Consider the following 22,664-nt stretch of genomic DNA (forward strand, 5'->3'; position numbering starts at 1 on the left):
CAGAAAGTTCTTGCAGTGAGAGATCAAGTTCAAGAGCAGGAAAGTTAAGATGGGAAGTCATAGGTTAGGGTAATTTCTCAAAATAATATTGAATAAGGAAAGAGGAAGGGGGAGATTCTGGAGTATAAAGCTGTTGATAAAACAATTGGAACAAGTATGTCTTTATCTTTATGAAGAACAATATTGTCAGAAGAATTGATGGAGTCTATAAGAGTGCGTTCTTTACGGGATTTAAGATAGTTAGCCAAGAGTTTACCAGATTTATTGGGACCTCCATAATAACGGGCGCTACTGCGAAGAAGAATAGAAGATGCATTATCAGTTGTGAGTTTATTAAAGTCAATTTTAGCACGGAGAAGTTCTGGTGACATACATTTGTCTGAAGAGGTGTAAAAATTATGTTCTAGTTGCTTTATATGAGCTAGAGACAGTTTTCGTTTCTGGCTAAACTGTCTCTTCTTCCTAGAAACAAAATCAATAATAAAACCCCTTACAGTAGCTTTATAGGAATCCCAGAGGATATAAGGAGGTGTATGAGGATCAGAATTAATTTGAAAGAAATCATTAGTAAAGGAGCGAAATAAAGAAGAGAAGTTGGAATCTGAAAGGAGGGCGCAATTGAAGCGCCAACAAGATGAATTAGGATGAGGTGAGAGCAAATCAAGGTCAGTCACAATGGGAGCATGGTCAGAAATAACTGTAGGTTCAATTGAGGAGGAAAGTAAGTTCTGAGATAAGGATTGAGAAAGAAAAATATAGTCCAATCGAGAAAAGAATGAATGAGGAGGAGAAAAGAAAGAGTAGCCCAAAGTGTCAGGATGTAAGAGTCTCCAAGAGTCAGTGAGATGAGTTTGTGAAATGGTATAAAGAAATTGTTTATGAGACTTGTGAGGAGTAAAGCGAACCGTGGATTTGCGATCAAGGAATGGGTCTATAATTTAATTACAATCACCACCTAAGAGGAATACATAATTTTTATGTTGAATGCATTTTTTCTTAATTAAAGGCCAAAAAGTACAGTCAGGTTGGGTGGGGCCATAAACATTAAAAACAGTTAAAGGAATTGAGTTAACTAGGATATTAGCAAGGATCCATCTGCCATCATCATCTTTATACTCAGACAAGACCTTACAATTCAACTTTTTATGAAATAGGATTGCAACTCCATTCTTCTTGTTGTTAGAGGGGGGAAAAAAGAACCGTACCAACCCAGTTCCGTTTTAATTTAAGGGATTCAAGTTCATTAAGGTGAGTTTCTTGTAAAAGGACAATGTCAGGGGTGTAGGAAGCTAAGTGAGATAGAACTCTCTGCTGTCTAGTGGGATTAACAAAACCTTTTACATTCCAGCAAATAACTCTAAATATTAAATAGGGGGAAGATAATTAGAACAATAAATGCAAACAATATGTATACATCATAGAAACAAAACAAACAAGACATATATGCCAAATGTAGCCTGAGAGAAAAAAGAATAAGGAGAGAAGAAAGAATAAAACCAAGAGATTCAAAAAGGGGAGAAGAGGGGAAAGCAGGTAAGGAAGGGGAGAAAGAAAGAAAAGAGTAGACAGTACAGATCCAGAGGATGACTGCGAGGAACCTACCTGAGGGGGACAAACATGAGGGAAGCGGAGGGATGTCGACACTCAACAAGACGGGTCGCTCAAAGAGCGAAAATCCAACCGAACCAGAACAAAAATTCGAAGACAAGAGGCCACAAGGAATGAGGAAATAAATACCAGGAGCCTATGTGAAAAATAAAGGAAGGAAATAAATGATAACAAATACACCAGAACACCATAATGGCAATGTATAACAACGAATACAGAACAACGAAAATTATGTCAAACATATTCAATCATTTTGGAAGAAAAGAAGTAAAGAAAGTGACAAGATCATCACCTTCCAAAGATTCAGGACGGCCGTAAATACGGGGATTGTTCCTTCTATTTCTGTTTTCCAAATCCTCCATGTGCTGCTGAAGAGCAAGAACAGACTTCTCCAGGGAAGAGATGCGTTGAGCATGTGTTGCAATCTCCGCAACTTGCTGTTCGACCAACGTAATTCTGTCATCCATAACTGACCACTTCTCTTTCAGAAAATTCAAATCATTGTTTGTATCTTCAGCAAATGGACGTAGAGCACGAATCTCCTCTAAAATTAATTCCATGGAAATTGGAGAGGATGATTTATCTTGGGAAGGAGGATCCTGCTTCAACCACTTGGACGAGGTAACAGGAGGAGAGGATTTAGATGATGTGGATTGCGATGCAGAAGATCGGTTAGGAGGGTCCCCAGCTATTTGAGTTGAAGAAGCAGGTAGAGGAGAAGATGGGGAAGTCAAATCCTCAAAACAGCGACGAGAAGGGACAAAGATACATTTTGGTTTGCGCAGTTTGCCTATATAGCGGCAGCCAGGAATAAGCTAGAAAAAGGAGAGTCGAAGATGATGACACTAACGTAGTAACAACTTCCAATGTGAGAAAGTCCAGAGAGTAACGTATACAGCAATTAACACCTTGACGAAAAAATTTGTATATTGACAACGTTGCAGTCAAAAATAGCAGAGTCTCAGGGTGCAGATGGTGTCACAACGCAGCAACAAATCAAAAGACATTTCTCAAAAATCCAAATACATTAGAAAAGGTCACCCTTCATGTAGCACAAAGAGATAGTAGAAAAAGGCATTCACAGGACGTCTCAGGACACAGTATTGAAATTGGCGATTGTGTCTAGACGTATGAAAGGAAGTTCACTCCAGGGAAATATGATATACTAATCTTTTCGAAAGATTCAGATGAACATGTGAAGCTGTTGAGACAGGTGTTAGCAGCTCTTGGTAAATATGGAATGACTGTAAAGGTAGACAAATGTAAATTGGGTGTGAAGGAATTAGATTACCTGGGTCACACAATTTCTTGCAGGGGCATCAAATCAACATTTTTCAGTCATCAGGGCTCTCAAAGAAGCTAACCCCCGTCTGATAAGATTCTCTCCGTTCCTTCCTGGGTCTTGCCGAGTATTATGTGAGATTTGTTCATAACTATGCACAGAGCCTCTTCGATTGTTGCTTAAGAAGGGTCCGAAATGTATATGGTCACAAGGGGTATTTGCAAATGGTAAAGATCTAATTATTTCTGCTCAGGCCTTACATGCTTTTTGTGATGATTGCTGATCTATTATCACAGTTGATGCTAGTATGAATGACCTGGGGCGGTCCTTAGTCACAAGGTGAGTGGCAAGGAACAAACGGTGATATTCACTTCTAGATCGCTAAAATCATTTGAAAACCATTACAGCACAATCGAGCGTAAGGCTCTGGCCTGTGTTTGGGCGGTTCAGAAGTTCAAAATGTATATCTGAGGTCGCAAGTTTGTGATTTTTACTGACCATAAGCCGCTCACTTTTATTTTTTGCAAGGTATCGAACAATACCATCTCTGCAAGGTTAACTCGATTAATTTCAAAGTTACAAGAGTATAATTTTGATATAAAACATATTCAGGGGGGCAAAAATGTTCAAGCTGGGGGGTGAATGTTTGGCCAATGTGCAACATTCCGTCCATCATCTTGTGTGTTTTGCTGTTCGCCCTATGTGGGAAGGGTATGCCCAGACGTGGTTCCCGTGCTCACTACGCCGCTGGAGGCAATCTATCCTGGCTGATGACGGTTGATAGCCAGAAAGCGGTCCTAGGATGCTTAATTCCGGTCCAGGGAAGGCATGGCTTGGCAGTTTGGGCTGGACTGTTCCCATGAGGCACAGGGTCAAGACAGATTTGCCTATGGCCATGTCTGAACTGGGGTGGCGTGGTGAGCAAAATAACGATGGATTAAACCCAGATCTGTGACTGGGGGTGAATGTTTTGCCAATGTACAACATTCTGTCCATCATCTTGTGTATCTGAAAGAAACAGGTTAGTATTAGACTCCTTACTTTAGAATATCCCCAGGCGTCAGACTGGATCCGGAAACTTTTGCGTAGCAGTACCCTTGCGCGTCGGTAGGCGTCGTCTGCGGCTCCGCGTCCGTCGTTGTTGGCACCGAGATGACGTCGCAGGAGTACTTAGACGCCGCCCTTGCGCGCTGATGTCAGTTCTTCTTTTTTCCGCGCCAGCAAGCACCAATCTGGAAAAAGTTGTACCCATAGTCAATTTTTGACTAACTTTTTCGATCCTTTCTGATCATCTTTCGAAGTCTATCGACTCCGACGGTGCCGATAAGGATGCCCGGGTTCAAACCCTACGCCGATTGTTGCTGAATGATGTCGGTAACCGACCCCCCGTCGCTGGTGCCTTCACTGCCTGGGCCCCGACCACGACTACAAGTCCTGCTCCGACTGCCGGGCCCTGAAGTCCAAAGCTAGACTGCAGCAGTCCCGCAAGCAGCTCGAGCTCCGGCAGTCAGCCCCGTGCCGCTCGAGGTCCCGGTCCGGAAGGAGGTCGAGGGACCGGTCGCGGGGCCGGAGTCACTACAGTTCCGGGAGTAGTCATCGGTCTTCGGGCTCGAAGTCCTCCTGTAAGAGGCACAAGAAGTGGAAGCGACATCGCTCTTCTGACCCCCCCGACGCTCGCACGACGCGGCCGGGGGTTGGGCGACACTGCCCCCGCGGCCCCTCGGAGCCGCGGGCGTCGCGGCCTGCTCCATACCCGACGGTCCCTGGGCAGAACGCAACGCCGGAGGAGATCAAGACCTTCCTCATGGCCATGAGGTCGGTCACTCCTCCGTCGGGTTCCGCGGTGCATTCGGGCCAAGCGGCCCCGACTGGGTCCCCAAGCGGGCCGGGTGCTACGGCCCCTGCGCCATTGGGTGCTTCGGCCCCGGCCCGTCGGCGATTTCGGTCCCGACGCCGCAGGGCCCCGCCGAATCCAGCTCCGGATCAAGGTCATCGCCGGTCGACCTCGCTAGCACGCCGCCCCCAGGATGTCGCCTCGGCGCCGTCCCAGGATGACGTTGTCCCCGATCCTACCCTCGATTCGGGTCCGGCGTCGGAGCGCGCAGTATTCGACGTCGCTTGGAGATTTCTATTTCTATGACCCGGCCCCATCCTTTGAACCTGAGTACCAGGTGATGGGTGGCGAGTAGGATTGGGAGGGGTCCGAGGACCCTCTGGCACGTGAGTGCCAGTCTTCTCAGGACTGGACAGGTGAGCTTGGGGAGGCCAGTGGTATGGACACTTCGCCCGACACTGGTTTTGTCTCCCCTCCTACCGTGGATACGATGAGGATGAGGGGGCTGCCTATAGTGTGGTGCTGACCCGGGCTGCCAAGGCCTTGGGCCTTGAGCTCTCCGTCGCGGCCGTGAGGACTAACCTTCTTACTGAGGTCCTTAAACCGCAGGCAAGCTCAGCCGAGCCTCTGCTGCCTTTTAATGAGGCCTTGTCAGACGTTCTTCTGGGCACTTGGTCCAAGCCTGCTACAGGCCCGCCTGTAGATAGGAATGTGGCCAGGCGCCACCGCCCGGCTCCGGGCGACCCTTGCTTCCTATCCACCCACCCCACCCCCGAGAGCCTGGTCATCCAGGCCTCTAACTCCCAGACCGCATTCCTGACGGCTCCCCCCGATCAGGAATCCAAGAGGTATGAGCAATACGGGAAAAAGGTATTCTCCTCCCTGAGTTTGGGGTTGTGGTCAGTCAACACCGCGTGCCTCTAGGGCCGTTACACCCACTCTCTGCGGGACACGGTCGCGGACGTGCTGCCACAATGTCTGGAGGGGGCCTGGACTAAACTCGCCCAAGCCCTTGTGGAGGGTCGAGATGCGGCAGGATATTCCATTCGGTGTGGGCTGGATACCACGGACTCACTGGGCAGAGTGATGGCAACGACGGTGGCGATTCGTCACCACGCCTGGTTGAGGTCCGCCAACTTTTCGGCTGATGTCCAAAACACCCTTATGGACATGCCGTTTGATGGCCGTCGCCTCTTTGGCGACAAGGCAGACCATGCGCTTGAGCGCTTTAAGGACTCCAGGGCTACGGCCAAGTCCTTGGGCCTCTCGGCCCAGCACCAGCAAATGGCTGCCTTTCGTGGCCAAGGAAGGGGCGCCCCCACACCTCCTGCCAGCCACGGGCCGCAGACTACCATCCAGCGCGGTGGCGGACGTAGAAACAGCCGTTGCGGCGGTCGGGGACAACTGCGAGGCCAGTCCACACCTACCCCTGCAGCATCCGCCTCGAAAGCCTCCTAGTCCGAGCTTTCAGGCCCATGTGATGCCAGTGGGGGGCAGGGTTCGCCATCACCACCTCTACTGGCACACTGTCATATCGGACAGGTGGGTGCTGCAAATCGTCCGAAGGGGCTACTCCCTCCCCTTCGAAGCGTCCCCTCCAGCCATGCCACCGCAGTACCACCGCGTGTCGGGGGATCACTTGAAACGTCTACAAGAGGAAGTTACGGCCCTCTTGGCCAAGGGGGCCATCGAGCACGTTCCTGGGCCAGAAGTAGGGTGTTGTTGTTACTCCCACTACTTGCTGGTACCCAAGAAGGGCAAAGGGGGCCTACCCCCTATCTTGGACCTGCGGAACGTCAACGGCTTCCTCCGGAAGGAGAAGTTCAAGATGCTGACTTTGGCTCAGGTCTTAGCTGCCCTGGACCCAGGAGATTGGATGGTAGCGTTGGACTTGCAGGACGTTTATTTCCACATCCCCATCCTGCCGGCCCACCAGCGTTACCTGCGGTTCATGGTAGGCCACGAGCACTATCAGTTTACCGTGCTCCCCTTCGGCCTTACATGCGCCCCACGGGTGTTCACGAAAGTGATGGTGGTGGTCGCAGCTCATCTGCGTAGGTTAGGGGTTTGTCTTCCCCTACCTCGACGACTGGTTGTTGAAGGCGGGCTCGCCCCAGACAGTCGTCAGCCAACTCCAGACTACGGCCGACCTCCTGGGGTTCTCCATCAATGTGCCGAAGTCACATCTGTGGTACAAAAGGGGGTGGTGATGGACGGAGCATCTGAACCAATCAAACACTCACACCCAGTCAGCAGATCTGGGTTTAATCCATCACCGTTCTTTAGCCCACTCTGCCACCCCAGTTCAGACACCATATGCAAATCAGTCTGACCCTGTGCCTCATGGAAACAGTCCAACCCGAACTGCCAATCCATGCCTTCCCTGGACCGGAAACAATTTTCCGAGGACCGGTTTCTGGCATTTCAGCCGTCTTCAGCCCGGCTTGCTTGAATCCAGTGGCAAAGTGACCAAGGGACTCGCGTCTGAGCATACCCTGCCAACTTATGCCAGAAACCGGTCCTCGGAAGCTTGTTTCCGGTCCAGGGAAGGCATGGCTTGGCAGTTCGGGCTCGACTGTTCCCATGAGGCACAGGGTCAGACTGATTTGCATATGGCCATGTCAGAATAAGGAATGGAAAATTGCTTGTTCTAAGGATGCTATTCTGTCCAAGGTTTTGAAATATTCCTCTAAATGGCCAAGTCAAGAAGTTTATTTGGGGAGCTAAGACATTTTTTATTAGTAGCAAATGAAATTTCAATTAAGGGTGGTTTGGTGTTAAAGGGACATAAGTTCATACCTCCAGCTTGCTTAAGAAGGACTTCAATCAAAATTGCTCATGAAGGGCATTTAGGGGTGACTAAAACATGCATGAGGATTAAGCAACATTACTGGTGGCTATCTCTTGATGCCCAGGTGATACGTATGGTGGAAGGTTGTGAAGAGTGTTTGTCTCAGACAAGCACTGGAAACTTTCGAAGTCCCGCAGAATTTCCAGAGAAACCTTGGTAAAAAGTCGGATTGGATTTTTCAGGGCCTTACAATATTCTAGCCGAGTCATTGAGATATTTGATTTTAGCTATAGATTATTATTCTAAGTGGATGTATTAGAGATGTGTGGCTTCTCCCACCACAGATAACACCATTTCTTTTTTGAGCAAAGTATTTTTACTGGAAGGTACTCCTGGGTCATTAGTAACAGATAACGTAACCCACTTTGTTTCGGATAAAATGTGTACATTTTTGAAAGAGTCATCACATTAACCATTTGAAAGTGGCCATTTACTCCCGAGCTTCTAATGGGCATGTGGAAAGAGGAAATAAAGTACTTACGCTTGGTTGGTGGCAGCAACCTGGCTCTCTTGGAACTCTGTGAATAAATTCTGGTAAAAGCGCAGTCTCTGGTAGATATTGTTGTAGCTCTGGCGCGATCAAGGCGCCAGCGCTTTAGAAATATTTTATGCTCATTTAAATTGTGAAAAGTCCTTTTTCTTCACCTACCAACCGTACTGACTTTATCTTTGCAGCCCGCCCTGTTCCATCGCGGATGGTGCCGTTTGCGTGGAGGGTGAGGCGAGCCGCCATCTTGGGTGGGGCTGGACCGGATCTAGCGGTCTAGTTCTCCCGGGAGGCAGGCTTTAAAACCAATGTGCATACAGGAGCGCAGCGGACGAGCGCAGCGGGCGCGACGAATGCGCGCCGAAGTCGCGCATAAGTCAAGCCCGTCTGCGCCCGTCCGCGGCCGATCGGGGCCCGGGGCCAGAATCTCTGGTCTAAATTACATATATTCCTCCTCTGAGTTATTGCTACTTAGGCCCTCTAACAGCGTGGGACCCGCCCCACCTGCTCATGCTTTAAAGCGTGCTGCCACCTATGGTATTTTGAAGTCAGAGTTTTCTACTGACAAAACCTCTAGGCCAAGCCCTCTCTTATCTCTCTCATCCTCTCCTGACTTAAATACTACCCTTAAATGCTTTTATCTTAACACTAGGTCCCTGGTTAAACATCACATGGACATTTTTCTTTTGCTTCAAACCGAGCAACCAGACATTTTACTCCTCACGGAGACTTGGCTCAATGTAGACTCCTTGCCCGACATTTTAGCAGCAGTTCCCTCCGACTACTATATTCTGCATGTTGACAGACCCGCTGATAAAAGGGGCGGGGGGGTCGCTGCGATTATTCGCAATTCCCATAAAGTCTCTCCTCTACCGCCCCTTGACCTTACAGGATCAGACAACTTGATCTTTAAAATGGATTATAACAGTGGATCATTACTTATGATCCTCATATATTGCCCCCCCCCCAAAATATGCCCGCTTTCGCGGCATCCATAGCAGAACAGCTTGCCCCTTTAATAATCTCTCACAATAAAATTGTGCTGCTGGGTGACCTCAACCTTTGGCTGGACTCTGCCGAGTTAGACACTCAGGCAGCTGCGCTGAAAGACTCTTTTAGACATGAACCTCATCCAACAGATACACCTCCCAACCCATGCAAAAGGGCATAGCCTCGATCAAATTTGGTCTCAGAACATTCTCCTGGCTATCAATTCCATCACGCCCTGCATCTGGTCAGATCACTTTTTGATCAACTTTACCATGACTATCGAAAGTAGTAGGAAGCCCCCGTCTCAGACAGGAGGTAAAACCAGAATTTGGAAGAATGTTGACATCCCTGCTCTTATCGGCACCATAACCTCTTCCCTCCCTCCATTAGATCAGGACATTGAAGAAATGGAAGAAGCCTTCTCTAGGTGGCTACTTCAGGCAGCTGACATTTACGCTCCCTGCACCAATTTTCCCCGCTTTCGCCCCAATGACGCTCATAGGTGGTTTACGCCTTTTTTGAAAACTTTTAAACTTAAAGTCCGTCAAATGGAGCGTAAGTGGCGAACAGCATACTCAGAACAAGATAGAGCCAACTACTGCAAGGCCCGAAAGGATTACCAAAAACTCATTCAGAAACATAAAACTGATTATTTTTCTAAAAAAATCCTTAACGCTCACAACAAATCTAAAGAACTGTTTAACATTGTGGAGAATCTGAGCGCCAGTGATAGAACTTCTCTCCCGGTGGTCCCCACTCAGGAGCTCTGCAATTCATTAAACTCCTTTTTCTCTGATAAAATCTGCACCATAAAACAAAGCATCCCCACTACTCAGTCCCCCCTCCTTCTGGCTGACACTTTTTATAACACTGCGACCCTGGAACTCTTTCCCCCCGTATCCAAACTCCTCGCCAAGGTTAAATCAGGCTCCCCTGATGACATCTGCCCCCCTCACATTCTGAAAGAAGTGGGAACCAGCATTCCCGCGGGTATACTTTCTATGCTGAATGGAACGCTCACTCAGGGCAAAGTCCCAGACAAATTTAAGAAAGCCCTTCTTATCCCCCTGATAAAAAAAGTAGGAGCCAACCCGCTAGACCCGCAAAATTATAGGCCCATATCCTTGCTGCCTTACTGTGCCAAACTTCTGGAGGCTCATGTCTGCAACAGCATCTCCAAATTTTTGGAAGAATCAGAGTATCTTGCACCTAACCAGGCTGGCTTCCACCCATGCCATTCTACTGAGGCGGTTATTCTTTCGGTGCAGAATACTTTGAGGCGGAATGCGGATGAAGGGATCCATCAGGCTCTGGTGCTACTGGACCTCTCTGCTGCGTTCGACACGGTCGACTATACCATCTTGGTCGACCGTGTCGAGCAGGCAGGTCTCAGGGGCCCTGCGCTGAGCTGGATTCGCTCATTTATCACTGGCCGTACTCAATCTGTTAGATTGGGACCCTTCACTGCCCCCACTATACCTACCACCTGCGGAGTTCCTCAGGGCTCCTCATTATCACCTTTGCTTTTTAATTTGTATTTACGCCCCCTTTTGTACTCCCTTAGAAAAGCCAAAGTTACCATCTTCAACTATGCAGATGATTTGCAGCTCATTTTCCCTCTGAACACCGAGGACTCTGTGGTAGAATTCCAAAACACCATGTCCTACATTTTGAGCTGGATGAACTGCAATCATTTGAAGCTTAACCCAGGCAAGACCGAACTGGTCTTGCCTGGACAGAGTGCACTCAGTTGGAACCCCAGCTTTTGGCCTTCTATTATGGGAGCCCCTCCATCCAAGTCTTCCTCGGTTAAGAGCCTGGGAATCTATATCAGCGAGGACCTCTCCCTAAAAAAACAAGTAGGAGCAGTCGTTTCAGCTAGCTTTTTCCAGCTGAAGAAAATCAAGAAAATCGCCTGCTTCTTCTCTCCGGCTGCCCTCACACAGATTGTCATCTCCCTGGTCTTGTCCAGATTAGATTTTTCCAACAGCCTTTATTTTGGGCTTCAAACTGGAGAGCTTAAACGCCTTCAGTTGGTTCAGAATCAGGCAGCTAGACTTCTCCTGAATATCTCTAAGAGGCAGTCCGTTAGACTTGGCTTGAAACAGCTACACTGGCTGCCTGTGGAGCAGCATGTGGCTTTTAAAACTGGGTGCATTTTATTCAAATCTCTGCATGACTCTGGCCCTCTATTCATTAGAGACATGTTTAAGAGATACATCCCTTCCCGCAATCTCCGGTCCATTCACAAATCCCTTCTGATCGTTCCCCCCTACAAGAGGAAACGTCTCGGAGGCAGCTGTTTTGACCATCTTGCAGCTGGCTTCTGGAACTCTCTCCCCCTTCATCTGAAACTGAATGACAACATTCTCAGTTTTAGACACTCCCTGAAAACCTGGCTCTTCTCTCAGGTGCATTGCTGAGCTGCTTACTTTCTACTGTGACCTATGCACTTCGTTCCTCCCTATAGCGCCATGAAGCCCCCGGGCGTACGAGCGCTTAACAAATACATACTAACATTAACATTAACATTAAAGAAGGGATCCAGACAACGTTGGCCGCTGGTCAGGATGGACTGAAGTTTTTGGAAGAGAAAGTGTGGAAACATAATACTTCGTCACACTGTACTACGGGTATTACTCCTATTGAACTCCTAAGAGGTAGAAAGGCCAACACTGCTTTGCTGCCATCTTGGTTAGACAGTGGTGAATGTGCACGTTTTGTTCCTGGTTTTAAGAATGTGGCAGAGGTAGTAAGAGCAAAACAAGAGAAAACTGAAGAAAAGTTTGACAAAATAAGTTCTTTTTCTTATCCTGAAGTTGGGGTGGGTGATTGGGTTTTATTTAGGAAACCATTCAAAGTTAGGAAAGGGGAATAGAAATTTGCCTAGCCTACAAGAAGGTAAGTTTCAATTCTATTAAAGACGCGGAGGCGAGGATTATGCTCATTCTTCCTTCGCTTTATTCACAATTTTCCAGAAAACAGTCTAAAACAAAGTCCTTCTACAATGTCCATGTAGGTCAGCCCATAAATCCTTGTGTATTCTTCTGCACATACTCTTTCTTCGCTGGAGGATCTCTCCCTCGATAAAGCATTCTGTTTGGCTTTTTCATTCTCTGAAAGAGCATACACCAATTAACCACAATAATAACATCCAAGGTTAAAAAATAGCTACAGGCAATTGTAAGGACAACACATTGCTAATAGACCCAGGCAAAGGAGACTTTACATCTGTGAATCATCAGTATACAGCAGAAACTCAGAACAAAAGCCGAATAGGAAACCGTGCGAGTATTGGACTTGGTATGTCTACTCACCGTGAAAGTAACCCCTTCTAGGGGAAAAAACTCTGGCTGTAACGACCAATGCCCGGACATCCGAAACTCTCCTACAGGATACTAAGCACAACAACATAGCCAATTTAGCCGATAACTCCTTCCTAGAGAGAAAGCGATTTGGCTGCCATGATAGCAAAAGATTCAAAACCCGATTCACATCCCAAAGGACGGAATAACTGGGCTCAGGGGGTAAGGATAATCAAAAACCCCTGAGAAGTTTGCACACAAACGGGTGCTCTCCTACGGCACTCCATCCAAAGGAGCATGGTCCACCGAAATCGCCGAATGCACAGTATTTACTGATCTATAATCCAAACCATTTTGAGCCAACTCAGCCAGGTAATTCAAAACATGAATTAAGTCTGCGACCACGAGATCCACTTCCCGGCGCATACACCAATCTACCCATCAGGTCCAAGCCGACTAGTAATGTTTGGAAGTACTGTCTGCCCAAGCTCTGGACAGTAGGAGTTCAGCATGCCCCGAAAGGCCCGGCAGTCTCCAGCGTTGCCTGAAATCCGCCAAGCCATAACCTGGAGTGAGCCTTCCTCCACCAGTTGTTGAGGACTCCCCTCCGGATTCAACAGGAGATGGGGAGTGTGGGGTGTCGGATTGGAGAATCCCAAGAAAGTTATAGTAGAACCAGAAACCAAACTTGCGACCTCCAAAACGGCGTTATCAGAACCACGGACGTGCCCTGCCTGTGAACCTGGGCCGCAGTCCGAGTGATCATGGAGAAGGGGGGAAACGCAAATCCGATCTCTCGACTCCAGTCCTGGCTGAACGCGTCCGATGCTACTGCCAGAGGGTCCGGTCTCCAGCTGAAGAACCGCTGAAGTTGTAAATCGAGCCTGCAAGCAAATAGGTCGATGCAGAATGGACCCCAACGTTTCTGCAGGAACTCAAAAATCTCCAGATCTAGGTTCCAAACGCTGGTGTCCCGGAGATAGCGGGAATGCCAGTCCGCCACCAAATTCTCCTTCCCTGGGAGATACTCTGATACTTCGATCGCGTACCGCCTACGTGATTGATATACCTGACCGCCGACACATTGTCCATCTTTAGTAAGACTGAGGCCTGGACCCGGTCTTTGGTCCAATACTGCACCGCAAAGGAACCTGACAGAAGCTCCAGGCAGTTAATGTGAAGCAGTTGCTCTTGAGGAGACCACCTTCCGTCGGTGGAAGACTCCCCACACCGAGCCCCTCAGCCGAAACGGCTGGCATCCGACTCTATCACCAGGTTGGGGGCGGAACCAAAGATCGATTGTCCGTTCCACGCCTCCATGTGGGACAACCACAACTCCAATTCCTCGCGGACTTCCACTGGCAAAGGAACCACCTGCGAGTACGTGAGACCCTTGCGAAGGTGGTGTGCCTTCAAACATTGAAGAGCCTGCTAAAGCAAAGGGCCCGGAAAGATTGCCTGAATGGACGCGGAGAAAAGGCCCACTAGGCGTGCAATCTGTTGCAGAGATGTCCCCTGTTTGGCCAAAGTCTGCCAGATCTCGTGGCGGATCTTTGCCACCTTCTTGGAGGGCAGACTGAGCGTGGCCGAAATGGAGTCTGTCACAAACCCTAGAAAGGAATCTTTCTGAGTCGGAATCAAGAGGGACTTCTGGTCGTTGATCACGAACCCTAGAGACTGAAGGAGGGAAACCGTCATCTGCAACTGCTCCCGCAGTTGCTCCTGGCTCTGATTCAGGAGAAGCATATCGTCCAAGTAGACCATCAAGCGGACCCCATGTGCTCTCAGGTATTCCACCGCCGGCTTGGGGACCTTAGTGAAGCACCACGGGGACGATGAAAGCCCGCACGGAAGGCAGCAGAACTCGTAAGCCTGACCCTGAAACTGAAGGAATTGTCTGTGCGAAGGAAAGATCGGTACCACCAGGTACGTGTCCTTCAGATCTAGCCTTACCATCCAATCGAGTGGCAGGAGAACATCCCTAAGCAGGTGAATGCCCTCCATCTTGAAGTGCCTGTACACCAGCCACTCGTTGAACTCCCGGAGGTTGATAACCGGCCTCCGACCCCCGTCTACCATGTCCACTAGAAAAAGGTTGCTGAGGAAACCCCTGGGGTGTACCTTTGTCCGACATACTGCCCCTTTCCAGAGCAACTCAGTCATCTCTTTGTCCACCATAGCAGTGTCTGCCTCGCAGCACACTATTGGACGGGGAGAACAGAATTGACGGGGGAGCCATAAAACTCTATTTGGAACCCCTTGATCGTCTGGTGTATCCAAGCGTCCCCGGTCAGCGCCTCCCAAGCGGGGAGAAACCAGCCGGAGGAGCCCAACTCGCACCTGCGCTGCGGACAAAACACTTACCGGTGGTATTGCCATTGTTGCCTCTGTATCCGCGGCCGCAGAAGCGTTGCCCTCTGGTAGGGTAAAAGTTGCTGAATCTCTGGTCTGTTTGGTATTGTCCGCCCTGGAGCCTTGCCCCCTGTCTTGGGGCTGTTGGTTCTGGCCACGGCCGGGTGGGCGGCTCCTTCCCCGACCGGCCCCTCGGAAAACCCGAGGGCTGAACACCCTTTTAATATTAGCCTGAGCCTTGTCCAACGAGGTAAACATGGCAACGAACTTCCCAAGCTCTTTGATAAACGGTTCTCCAGACAAACCTCCTTGTGCCGATGCCCCCGCCTCTCTGAACATACCAGGTCCCCAAGTTTGGGGTCAACCTTAATCAAAAGAGATCTACGCCTCTCCGTCGAGAGCGCGCAATTAGCGTTGCCCATAAAGCATATCGCGCGCTGCGCCCATGCAGACAGAACCTCTGGGTCAATTAAGGAGCCTGAGCTACGGGCCTCCTCTGCCATGTCCAATATTTTAGTCATTGGACCAATGGCGTCCAACAATTTGTCTTGGCATGCACGCCATGATCGATCTATCCCCTTCTTAAGGTCCTTAATAAATTTTGCCAGAAAGGTAGCCATTTTACTCTCAATCTCAGGGGTGAGTGACACTTTCCCATCCAGGGTAGGTCGAGGGCATTCTGCTCGCAACCTACTCTGAGCCTCATTTTCCAATGGTTTCCGGAGGTGAGAAGCCAAGTATAATGCGACCCTCTCTGCGGGGACCCATTCTGCCGATCTGGGGTGGACTATGTCGTCTGGGTCTAGCATATCCGCGATGCCGGTCTTCGGAGGGTCAGTAGACCCTGCCGGGCGCCACGACCTGGAAGAGCCCGCTTCATCATCAGAAGCATCTGGAGTGTCTCCCTCCTGTGTCTCGGCGGAAGCTGGCTGTGGGACTTCGTCCAAAGGCGGCGGGCACTATGGCAAAACTATTGGGGCTGTGTGCTCTAGAAACGCCTGCTTAAGGTGCTCATAAGCATCTGAATCAACCACCTTCTCGCATCTTTTCTTAGAGGTGGGGGTCCCTGTCCTTCTGATGGAGGTTGCGCCGCGCCTTCTGAGGGTACCAGGCCGCAGGCTGGGCTTGTCCCACCTTCCCACATAATTGCTCAATTTTATCAGCTAGGCGCTGCTTCATGTGTCGTGAGCTCTGTGACCGCTTTATAAATGGAGCTGTCCACCTTATTATAAAAATCGTCATCCCATTGCAAATAGGCCAAGGAGTCCTCCTCCTCATAATACTCCTCCTCCATCTCTCAACACACTAGCACCTCACAAGCGACTGGAACAAGCACTGGGAAAGACCCAGGAATCACACCCACGTGAAACGTGTAGTTTTAAAGCTGAGGGTCACTCAGTGTAATTATAGGGCCAAAGGCACAAGCCTTACTGGGCGCGCAGCCCTGTGACACCACAAAACTCCCAAGAATTCCACAGGGATTACAGGGGTGTCAGCGGGGGCCAGCGCGAGGCCTACCACCCACACAGCTACCTACCCGCTCGAACGGGCGTAAGGAGCAACAGCTCGCTAGGTGCACCGCACCACTACCTAACTGCAGCGCTGGAGATTTTGAAATACATTTGGGGCAGTACCGACCCAGTACACGCTGGGCGATTGCAGGCAGTACGGGTGCGGACATCAGGGTGACCAGAGCACGATTGTGACAGCCGCTGACTGGAATCGCGCTCCGGAGACCAGAGTTGCGTCCTCTTGTTGGCGGAGGACGGCACCGCAGTCCCTGACAGTGAGACGGTGTTGGCGACTCATGGCATTTTTCAAGAATTGAAAACAGACAACGGACCCCAGTTCCAGGGTCAGGAAATGGCCACCTATCTGACGTCCTTAGGTATCTGACACTGGAGAGTCACCCCTCATTGGCCGCAAGCCAACTGGGAGGTGGAAAGATTTATGCGGACTCTGAACAAGGTGATACGAATAGGTCGTGAACGCCATCAGTCAGTAGAGCTCGTCATTTTCATGTTTCTAAGAAGCTACAGACAAGCACCTCACTCCACCACGTGAATTGCCCCTGGGCATCTGTCCATGGGCCGGAAAGTCACTGACTCAATCCTACATCCCCAAGGTGGTGCCCACAAGGTCCGAACGATAAGCAGGTTGATGCTCACAGGCAGAGTGCAAATGCCCAAGTCAGCAGACGTCGGAGAGCTCAGCCAGCGCAACTGAAAGTAGGTGACACAGTCCTGCTAAAGAATCGTCTAACAAACAGCAAGTTCCAGCTACCATATGAGAAGAATCCTTGGGTGATTGTCCATCTGAAGGGCACTTGAGTCATGGTCAGGAGGGGTGGTGGGACGGTGACCCGGAACATTTCCTACTTCAAGACCTTGCACCCGTTGCCGGAAGCTCTGAGGGGATCTGGGCCTGCCCCAGTCTGGGGCTGAAGGAAGACTAGAGTATGAAAATGAAGAGGAACCCGTGCCCGACCGCACCCAAAGTCCTGCTTCTGGTGATGGACTTGTACTGGATGGTGCTTCCACTGAGGATCTGGGCCCTGATCCAACAAGGAGCACTCCCGAGCTTATGGGAGTTTCTCAGGTCGACGCCACTGAAGGAGCCTGAGTGGGCACCGCAGCTCCCAGTATCGCCCCGACAGAATCCTGAGATGATGCAAAAGTTGGAGGACTACTTCACGTAAGACTGTTCTGGTTTACACCAATGTGTTTTGCTCTGATGTATATTAATGCAGTGACCATTGCATATTTGTTTATTTTTGGGTAGGAATGTCGCAGAGATGACGGAATGGATGCGACCAGTAGGGTGATTGAGAGAGGTGTTTGAGCTGTGTTCCCCACGACTTCCATGCCTGATGGTAGAATCCTGTGTCAGGTGACTTTTGGGCAATGAAGAGGCTTCCGTGGACGTGACGTCAGTTGGCCTGCGAACACTGGAGCAGTTCACACACTTTACAGGCTCCGCGTCCTCATTTAATTAATGAGCCTTTCCTCACAGATCAGAGTGACGGGCCATGTTCCCGGCCTTGGAGACACAACAACTGGCGACGATGGAGGGCGCACCCCGCTTCCCAGTTTTGTGGCGGCCACGATTGAGAGCTCTAAGCCTGCGGTGCTCGTGCCACAGACGCACGCGTCAGACCATGCCCCAACAGCGGTGTGACCCTACCCGATATCACACAGACCGAGGGTGTCCGCGGTCTGATTGAAGTCTTCTCATCTTCTCTGCGTCCTCAGTTAATTAATGAGCCTTTACTCCACAGCTCAGAGTGACGGGCTGTGTTTCCAGCACTGGCTACACAACAGTTTCCTGTGGCATCTGCACGTTCGTTCCGTTGTGGGCCTCATTTATGAAAATAAATAATACTTTTACATCTCTTCTACTGGAGCTTTGGGGTTACTTCCTTCCCCGTAGATCCCACATAACTGTGCATTTGCAGGACAAAGCATTCCTCAGTTAGGTAGTTTCCATGCTTGAAAGCCGCTTGAGTCTGGAGCGCCGCTCCTAAGCGACCATCTCCGTCGGGCACTAGCCACGCCCTCCCAAATATGATGTGTTTTAATGGACTTTTTGGCAGAGCTAGGACCGTGAGCAAGATAAATATCTCTGATAAACTGTTTTCAGTGCAGCACCAGTCTTCAGTGCCGCACCATAAAGCCAAGAAAATAATGCACGGCAGCAGCATGGCTACTATAGATTCAGCTTTCCTCCTTTCTGATTGGAAGGGAAGAAAACACTTGATTGGCGTTGATTTGGACATTTTTACATACCTGTGCAAATAATGCTGGTGTGTTGAGACTTGTGCTTGACCTTTTCAACGCTTTCTGCTTTGTTAGCTAAGTGCATTTAAAGAGCCGATTCCCAAAGTCATTTGCGCCGCAAATTTCTGAAGTGATTTGGGGGCATATGTATCAAAGGATACATTCGCGATTCTCAAATAACGATTTTTAGAGAATCGCTATTTGAGAATCGCAAAACGCTATGTATGTAGGATTTGCAAATAATTTTGCAAATCCTACATATTCCTTAATTGCGATTTGCAATTAAGGAATACCTCCCCATTTATTCCTATGGGCCTAGAGGCTCATAGGAATGAGTGGGAAAACAGTCTCAATTCGCAATTCGCAATTAGAGATTCGCAAATTCAGAATGCAATTTCAAGGGTGCCAGGGTGTCAAAAGGACACCCTGTTGCACCCCTGAAATGTACATGTGTGCACATGTGGCACACATACATGCGCTAAGGGCATATATGTGCGCCACTTGGCAATTTGAAAAATGCAAAAAGTGAATTTTCAAACAAATCGCAAATAACCACCAACTTGAAGTTGGTAATAATTTGCGATTTCTTAAGGAGAAATTGCACCACTTGGGTGCTTTTTACATCGCATTTAAGGAATCGCAAATTGCTTTTGCAAAATAAGGTAACGCAAATTTTGTGATTCCCTATTTTGCGAGGGCCTTTTGGGATGATACATCCTAAAAGGCTTTTTCCCGTTCGCAAACGGGCGGATTCTGAGAATCGTCCCGTTTGCGAACGAGGAATGGGCTTCATACATATGCCCCTTGGTCACACGTAATATTGTACTAATCTAATATGGTGTCAAACCACATGTACGCAGATCTGCCCCCATGGAGTTGGTTGTTCTACGACCGCGGCGCCTTTAAAAGTTAGCAGACATTGTAAGTTTGAGAGAATTCACGAATATGTACAAGGCATTCTCCAACCTTGGTGGCGGCTGGAGATTTACTCTTATCAAGGATTGGGGTAAATCTGTGTGCAGGATGGGAACCCTAGAATTTGTTGGGTGCATGGGAAGAGATTTCTTTAATGGAGAAATATATTTCCTGTGGGTAAAAAAAAAAAAGAAAAGCAAGTGCAAGGTAATTGTTCTTATGTATTTACATGCCAAAATAAATATGTAAATGCAGCAGCTGTCCAGAATAACCCTTGAACTTTGTAAATTACAAAAACTGCACACTTACTCAAAAACTTACAGAAGCAATTTTTCATTGGTGTGTGACACAGGCCTTGTTACTGTTTTTTTTCTCATTTACGTGCTGCAGCATCTAATGATTGCAAGATAAATTGATTGCTAAGAGTGTAAAATATTGTTTAATGGGACGCAGTCCAGAAAGGTTTCCACGTTCTGCATTACAGACACCTCTGGTCCATAAATTAAACAAAAGGTAACTTTGAAGTAGTCACACACAACATGCACATAAATTCGTTCGACTCAAACTTCCTGCATTTTTTCTAATAATTCTACACAGAATGCACCGGAAGCTATTTTGTCCAGGGCACATCTGCTCTGCAGTTTCATCTGTGCACTTTCAGGAAATTTAGGGGGATTATAATTTCAGAAAGGCCTAGTTCGTGCAACTGGTAATGCATTTTCGGCCATTGACAACTCTGCCATTAATTAACATATACTTTGTGTCATGGAATCTCAGTGTCCTTATTGGACTCGATGCTCAAAGGAAACTTTGGAAAGGCGGTAATGTCTCTGGGATTCACACAGAACCTGCTCGATGGCATCTCACTGCTAGAGTGTTAGACCGTGGAATGTCACTAATGTATTGGAATAATTTCCCTAAATAGTCGGAGTGAGTTAATAGACACCTTTGGTTGTGCAGTTACTGCTCGAGTGAACTTCTGTTATTGCCACCAAATCCAGGAGCTGGGTCCAAAAATTAGCTGCCAGCACCAGGGCTTATTTGCTCCCCCTTCAGAGGTTTCTGAGTTGAGAGGCCCTGAGTGGTTTGCATGAGATATACTTTCTAACTGAATGAGACGTTCTCGCAAAACGTCACACAGCAGGGCCAAAATTAAGGCCAGGGAAAACCTGGTCTTACTTGGCGAAACAATGAGAAATGCTTCATTTCTCCTCGTTTTTGTAAAACGCCTTGGATTGTTTATGTTCAGGAAGGCGACCCTTTCTGCACATAAACAATCTTTAAAAAAAAGACATTTTGTAACTTCCATGTGTGATGCATTAAGCAGTACACATAGAAGTGAGAAAATGACATTTCAATATTGTTTATGTGCAGGAAGGGGGACCTTCCTGCACATAAACAATCTTCCCCTATTAAATGTAGCGCCAGTGCAGGGGAAATGCAGGGCTGCACCATATTCTTGTAAATATGGTGCAGCCTTGCGTTTCGGAAGTAGTAGAGTGTGTTGTTAAGCCAAGGAGTCTGGTCTGGAGAAGCACAAACTCAGGAGTCAGAACATAACACAGTGGTTAGCATTGACTTCAACAATAAAAATGTATTTCCACCCAAAGAAACCTTTTTAGAAGCATCAGGATACTGAAAGACTGAAAAAGCATGTCACTAACTTGTACCTTGCAGTTTGCAAGCAGTTGTTTGATGGCAGTTTTTTGGTCACTGTGATAGATTACGATTGTCACTTATGAACTGTAGTGTAACAAAAGAATCTGTGTGACAAAAGCAGTAACCCACTGACCGATGCATATCAAATACTGTTTTTTAAAATGTATGGTACACTTCTTTGCAGTAGGCATAATAACCCTCTGTGTTACATTAGTTCAGTCACAGCTGTCACTGGACAAAACTCTCATGTCTCTCCAGCAGGGAACTCAATCACTGTTGTTATCTTCACATTTTTATTGTTCTTTGAAAACTGGTAATTAAACAAGATACTTTGCAGTGCTTTTAAAACTGCTGCCTGCGGACGCCCTGGGAATGCGTGAGGGACTCATGGGGGTCCGCGGACCACAGTTTGGGAAACACTGCTCTAAGGCGAATAACCAATGAGTCACTGATTGCTAGTCTGGTAGGTTGTTTGTGTAGTAAGGTGGGTTTTGGAACACCGTAATACACTGAGGTCCTAAGTCTTTATGCACAGTTCTGTGTATGAGCAGAATTCCTGGAACAGTAGTTACAACAAAAAGGCTCTATAAAGGGTTTGCACTTTGAATATGAATATAAAATAGAAGAATAGTTGAAAATCACAGTTAAGGAATGCAGCAATTAGATGTTTGTTTGTGTGGATGACGTGTACATTGAGCGGAAGATGAAAAGCTTGAAAAATTACAGAGTTTGTAGAGATGCAAATTTTTTATTTCTTTGTAAAGGAAGTGGGTGTTTAGTTTTCCAGTGCATATATATATAGTCATTGAAAAAACCATAGGTTTCAGGCACGTTATAGTCAAGAATTAGCATTTAAAAAACTTTAGAAATTCGCTGAAAAAAATAATAGGTTTCAGCCATGTTATAGTTAGGAATAAGCATTTAAAAAACCTTAGAAATTCACTGAAAAAACCATAGGTTTCACACACGTTATAGTTAGGAATTAGCATTTAAAAAACCTTAGAAATTCACTGAAAAAACCATAGGTTTCACCCATGTTATAGTTAGCTGGACATTTCTCTCATACAAAACCATTGAAATTCCCCCGTTATAGTTAGTTTAGCTAACTATAACTTGCGCGCCTGCAATCCACTGCTGATGACATCACATATTACATCACTCATGACATGGTCAGTGACATCACTCATGACATCTCAAATGACATCACTGATGACATCATCCTTGTGAAAGAGTGGTAGACCTCCTCTCACCCTAATATAACCTTTGATAAACAGATTGAAAAATAGAAACTAAAATTTTCAAAACAATGGAGCTACCTATACCAGTTAGATGAACCTATTCAGTAATTCCAAAATCTACATACGTATTCACTCATTCACCAATAGTTCTATATAGTAACTCATACATATGTTCTCAAACAACTATACATCCTGTTACACACTAATACTCATCCATAGGGTTACTCACACACATAATCACACATGCAACAAAAAAACATCCATTTACTTGCATATACAGCTATACATACAAAACTACACTTCTACAGAAACCTACACATACTTACTCTCTTAAACAATCACTTATAGAAACACATACTTATTTATA

At 47.6% G+C, this 22,664-nt stretch overlaps 1 protein-coding gene across 2 annotated transcripts in view; it reads left to right on the top strand.

Annotated features, from left to right (window-relative positions):
* ARHGAP8 (Rho GTPase activating protein 8) overlaps positions 1–22,664 on the top strand; it is an 877,216-nt gene that overhangs the window by 611,479 nt on the left and 243,073 nt on the right. The gene's annotated exons all lie outside the window — the stretch shown is intronic.

This window comes from Lissotriton vulgaris, chromosome 1_2 (genome assembly GCF_964263255.1).
Source record: "Lissotriton vulgaris chromosome 1_2, aLisVul1.2, whole genome shotgun sequence".
Classification (NCBI taxonomy): Eukaryota; Metazoa; Chordata; class Amphibia; order Caudata; family Salamandridae; genus Lissotriton; species Lissotriton vulgaris.